This window comes from Varroa jacobsoni, unplaced genomic scaffold (genome assembly GCF_002532875.2).
Source record: "Varroa jacobsoni isolate VJ856 unplaced genomic scaffold, vjacob_1.0 scaffold_414, whole genome shotgun sequence".
Lineage (NCBI taxonomy): Eukaryota > Metazoa > Arthropoda > Arachnida > Mesostigmata > Varroidae > Varroa > Varroa jacobsoni.
In genome coordinates this window covers 51,510-57,221 of record NW_019213316.1, presented here as the reverse complement: position 1 = coordinate 57,221, position 5,712 = coordinate 51,510, and the positions used below count along the sequence as shown (strand labels likewise).

The 5,712-nt window shown below is 41.4% G+C and overlaps 1 long non-coding RNA gene across 2 annotated transcripts; it reads left to right on the top strand.

Moving 5' to 3' along the window:
• The first annotated feature begins 2,573 nt into the window (after positions 1 to 2,573).
• LOC111260244 (uncharacterized) lies at positions 2,574 to 4,527 on the top strand. 2 transcript variants are annotated; one of them, XR_002680200.2, is made up of 3 exons: positions 2,630 to 2,787; positions 3,668 to 3,964; positions 4,358 to 4,527. It is a non-coding gene; the product is annotated as an uncharacterized LOC111260244 (long non-coding RNA). The 2 variants fall into 2 exon arrangements; XR_002680199.2 differs by lacking the exon at positions 4,358 to 4,527 and having other exon boundaries at positions 2,574 to 2,787; positions 3,668 to 4,240.
• Positions 4,528 to 5,712: the final 1,185 nt, after the last annotated feature.

Here is a 5,712-nt window from a genome sequence, read left to right as displayed (position 1 = left end):
ATTCGGACCTTTACTCTCACCAGTTAGCAAAAATCCAATAAACCATTAGCCAGACCACATCCATCTTTAGCTACCCAATAAGAATAACAATTAAGAACACATAGATAAGAAAGTGTGAATGCAATCCCCATGTAATCCGAACCATTAGATTTCCAGAACCTCCTTAATCGTGTTAATTTAATGTTAATACAAGTATTTCTACACATTATACATATCGAGCAGATATCGCTATTGTAGCATGTACGATAGTTTCATGTTGTCAAAAAACCTGCCCGTAGAGTCGCAAATCCGACGCAGTAGTCCGTAAGAGAGCAATATACCCTAGCTCGAAAAGCAAGCATTGGTAGGAAACTACCAATGTGTTTCTCCAGGAGTTCGCAAAAAGGATTTGATGCAATAAAAGATATCTCTTTCGCCAATAACTGGCCGGATTTTTTCACCACAAGTTACAAGGCTAATCGACGACGCCATCATTCCAAGCTGCTACTGGACTTATCAATTGTATTGTCTAAAAGTCTCAGTTTATCCAAAATGTTCAATAAATTTAGCAATATCTAGAAGTATAGTGGGAATCGTCGTTGCACTTACTTCACTGTCCTGAAATGAATGTATTTAGCCTGAAGTCTCCGATTCACTTCTGGCTTTATATACCGTATGTTTTAATACAACTATCTATGCTTCATTGGGTTTGCAGACTAAAATGTAATCTGCAAGCTGGTTAAGGCCATACACCGGTAGTAAACATCGCTTATTCGGCTGACATGATCGGCCGTTGCCTGCTTTATGTACACGAAGGTTCGCTAGTGTCAGACACATATCGTTGTTAAAATAGAAATACAGTACCATTTGAAGCTTTTGTTTTATTGAGTAGGATATTTCCACGGGAGTACACTGGAAATAGGCGCAGTGTGACCAGGTTCGGGTCTCTGGTTTGTTTCGACGAATATATTATAAACCTCTCTTAGCGATGCCATGTCTCTATTAAACAGAAGCAGAAGCCAGTCTGCTTTGTATCACACATGGTAAGCTATGCTGATCGTTCTGAACATGCCACATCTGGACCCAAAAGTAAGCAGGGTTTCAGAATAAGCCGGCACCCTCGGTCAAATTCGCTTGACAAATGACACAATATGGTTCTGTGAGGTGTATGATTGAAACATGTCCGCGCAATAACAAACATACATAATATTATTGTTTCATTGAGCTTTTTGAATTTCATATTGAATCCTAATCTGCGTAACTCAAAAAAAAACGGACCTGAATCGTCATTTTACAGTGTTTATGCAAATGTACATCTGCTATTCAACGAGATACCCTGAGATTGCGTCAAGGATCGAGGTTTGCAGGGTCGACCTGAATGGAAGCTGTCTGTCTACACACTGATGGATTGATCAAATAAGTTGATTTTACCATCGCTGAAAAAACGAATCTCTTCCAACAGACGTCCAAGCCGTCGAAAGCGTAGAGCCAATGGACGTGTGCAATGATTGCTATATTGGGTCAGTTTTTTGTATTTTCGATTTTGTACTCAGGCCATCAGGGACTACTTCAGACGGCCGAATTCAATTTCGATTGTGTTCTGTCAAGTACAAGCAACACAGTCGTCGCCAATCTTCATTCAGCCTCTTCTGCTTTCTCTTCCAATAGAATTACTCAAGTTACGATCGTATTTGCGATAATGTTTGTAAAACAGGACCATTAGGTTTTAGCTGTCAGAGTGAATGTAACACTGAATATTATATTTGTATCATTCAGTAGTCTAGTACGAGGGGGTAGAGGTAAATATTGAAGCATAGTGACCGCTGGTAAAGCTGTGTTGTACTGCTTTCTCCACACAAATACTCTGTTTTGAATATGAAATTTCCTGGATCCGCCCTTTACATCATGGTGTCCTCCTATTAAATCCAAGTCTGCCTAACGAAGACACCCGAAATCGTCACGGCAGATTTTGAAATAGTAGATTTTATATATATGTAAGCTCGCCTTTATATATATAGTATAATCTAAATAAGGAAGTGGCCGAAATTCTCCCCCTAAAACAGATTATACACGATTGGATAAATGACTTAATAGAGTATTAAGAATTGAAAGGCACAGGATTCAACAAATGCGCCTGTATCATTGCCGCGCTACCCATTCTTGCGGCGCCAATCTGGTGAACGTCCCTCCATTTTTGCTGCGTCTTTTACACATGATACATTAGGGCAGATTTTCCATCACGTGCGATTCAATTAGTGCAAGTTATGACCTTCTAGGTTATTACAGTAAGAGTAATAATTCTTTCTGAGGTCTGAGGCCGGTTTGCGAGTACAAAACCAAATGCCATTGATATTACTGCTTCTGAATGCGACAGCTGCTCGGCAACGGATAACGTCGGACCACGTCACGTTCGTTGTTAACTTATACCATCATTACCACAATGCCATAAAGATTTTCGCGATCGAGAGTTACAACTGCAGAATGCGCATTCATTACTATATATATATATATATATAGATTTCTCACTATCGTATTATGTGACTAAACTGGCATATAGGGAATATCATTTTTATCTGGGCAGTTATGCAAAACAAGTTGGTCGGTCACGTTTTTTCGATCCCGTTGTGGGCTAAAGTATAAAAGTCTCCGCAAGCATTTGCATTACCATGTGAAACACCCGATCGCTGCCGCCATTTTACTCGTGGCTTTTCCTCAAGTTGAGCATGATGCTTGCCGCCATATTGATCCATAGTTGTTTGTTGATACTAGCTACCTGCCAAGCACAGATAGCTCCGATCGTTCTGACCGGTAAGTACAGAACAATAGAGTGATGTGATATAGTAGGAGAAAATACAAAAGACACGTGTGACGCACGTGTGATGAGTTTTTTGTCGAACGGAGCTTTAATTCGTCACAGTTTTACTTCTAAACCAAACGAGTCGTCTTATGTTGTACAGAAGTATCTTGAGGTAGGATTATCCTAAACCTTTACATATGGAGATTTTTTCCAGATTTATGCGTACTTCCACACACTGCCAGTAAGTGTTGCCTTAGAGATTTGGGCCCCCTCAAGAGCCCCATACAACATGAAACAGGATGCCTAGGTCATCTCATGAACTCTTATTTGCTCCCAGATACTAAAGTGATGTTCATGATCATTACTATTACGATTATTATCATTGTGGAATTATGCGTGCAGTACCTTAACATAAAATTATAAGTGTTGGTGAAGTAATTAATTTTTAAATTAAATATACGACAACACCTTGCTATTTAAAGGTCCTTCTAGCATTTCTTCTACTGAAGGCATATGGCTTACTTAGACAAAACTATTACGTACAGAGTTCAGCCGAACGCTTTGAGCCGGTGATTCGCCCCCTGATTTGAGTGTTGTTTTAAATATCTCTTTATTCATCACAATACTGGGCTGACTTAAACTATATAGAATATCGCTTACAAAGTACGAATGAAGCCCAGAGCTAAACATGTGCACCCTAGCCTTCCGTCTTCGCCCCCTCAATTGAAAGCAGAGCAGAATTTGTATAACAACACTTACTTTCTTGTTAGTAACCTATTTCTCACCTGTCAATACGATCCAATAGACTTCACCCACATCTATGTGTAGACCCATAATACTGATCCAAATGTGTAACGGCATGGCCACCTCTTATATGCCTACTGATTTCAGAAGGAACCCAACCACAGCGGAACGTTGCTCCCTTTCAACCAATGTCATTAGATCCATTCACTACTCTAATGATGGCTCCTGCAAACATGGCGCAAGCCCTCGCGCGCTTACTGCAGGGAGGCGTCACTGGACGCTAATGCATTCATTTGCTATCATTCATCACCACGACCAGGAGGATGTATCCAACTTCGTAAAATATTCAGCGATGGCGCCAACGGGAACGCGTTAAGACATGCGCTCTACTAGTTCACGGTCATTTTATCTATTATATATCATGAGCGTCGTTCTACGTAATACGTAAGAAGTCATGCAGTATGCAAATGCGCGTAGATTTATAGGTCACGTAAAAGATATATCGGTTTGCCTAGCAGGGCTAAAGTGGTATGTCCTATAAGATCCTTACGTGTAGCAACATTCTGTATGGTACGTCCAGAGAGCTGCATGTTCAAAAACTAGCATCCCCATCGTTATCGTACCTCAAATAACTTCCCCACACTTATGTATTTGATCTATTTAAATGTGATATATTACGATTTAACTACAACAAGAATAAATCGTAACATAGGGCTTAAATCGGACTGTTGATTTCACTTAGCCGTTCTCTTTTAATAGCAATAAGAGGGAACGACGATTTTGATTTTATAGTTTTGAGTCTAGTGCTACCTTTCTTATTCTGTTTTCTCCTTCCAGGTTCATTTCCGCATTGTCGCTTGTATGGTAAATGTGATAGCAAATCACTGAAAATATATCATAAAAATAGTCGTGTATTTGGGTATTTGTATGTTTCGGAAAATACAACGGTTCTATATTTTCTGAATGTTTCTGCATTCGGATGCAATGAAAAATTAATTAATAAATAAAAAATGTATTTGTATTCAAACTAAGTGCGGAGGCATTCGGCCTGACTTTAGGCAGATTTTCCTGTTATAGACGCATCGGTTTACGTTTAGGTCTTTCTGAGAGCCTTCATGTGTCTTGTGGGGACACACAGGGTTACAAGTGGGTATCTCTAACTATCAATCTACTCTTGATACTGAGCCCACTCAATGTCCGTACCTCAATGAGGGCAGGTTGAATTGAGGGGATCCCAGTAACGGGGGGCTTAGGGATCGTAGCCGCTGTCTGAGATGATCGAGGTGCGCTTCCTCAACCGGAAGTCCATTGTCGCTCCCATGGGCGTGCCTGTCCCCTTCAGGCGCTTTCGTATCGCTTCACGGAGAGAGTATTTCCCCATCTAGTCCATATTCAGTGTCCAGACTCTCATTCATTGGAGTCCTCGTTCTCCTCGGAGTCCGCGCTTCAAACTCGATCTTTATCCTCCTCTTCTTCAAGATGAGCTGGATCAGGTCCTCGTCTTCCTGACATTCGTCCCGTTTCGCCCCGCATTCGTTCCTCACATAAAAGTTGTCCGTGTTCTTAACCATCCTGATGATGAGAACGATACCAAGTTAGAAGTAGATGCGACGCATAGGATGAGCACATACCATACGATGAACCATCTACAGTCCGCCAAAGTGGACCCGTTTCGGCCACAATGTATGTACAATGTACAGAAGCATGTAAGAAACATGCTGCTGTACATTGTACATACAACACTGAAGCCGGTTGCTGTGGGGACTGAGGTCGCTGCACCACTAACTTCGTATTCGTTAACAACCGACGCCAGTACACAGGAGCATTACTGCGGAGACGTCTAGCGCTACGCGAGTCCGATTTTGCCCTAGACGCTCGATTTCGCGCATGCCCTCTGTCATGAAATAACAGCCCGTGTCAAATGCAATCGGAAGCGCGTAAACCTTATGTAGAGATGACGGCCACTGTCGTCATAGTGATCAGTCCTATCTATAGGCGCCTGGACAATGTGAGGAAGAAGCTAGAAAGACTTTGAGCTGTGGAAGTAGCTCGTTCAGCGGCTCTTCGATGACCAGCATGAACTAGTACGGCTGGCAAAAGACGCGTGCGTCTTAAGCTACATGCACCAAAATGGATTTATATAGAAACCATTAGGAAATCTAAGTCGAATATATCATCCCTGATTAATTAAC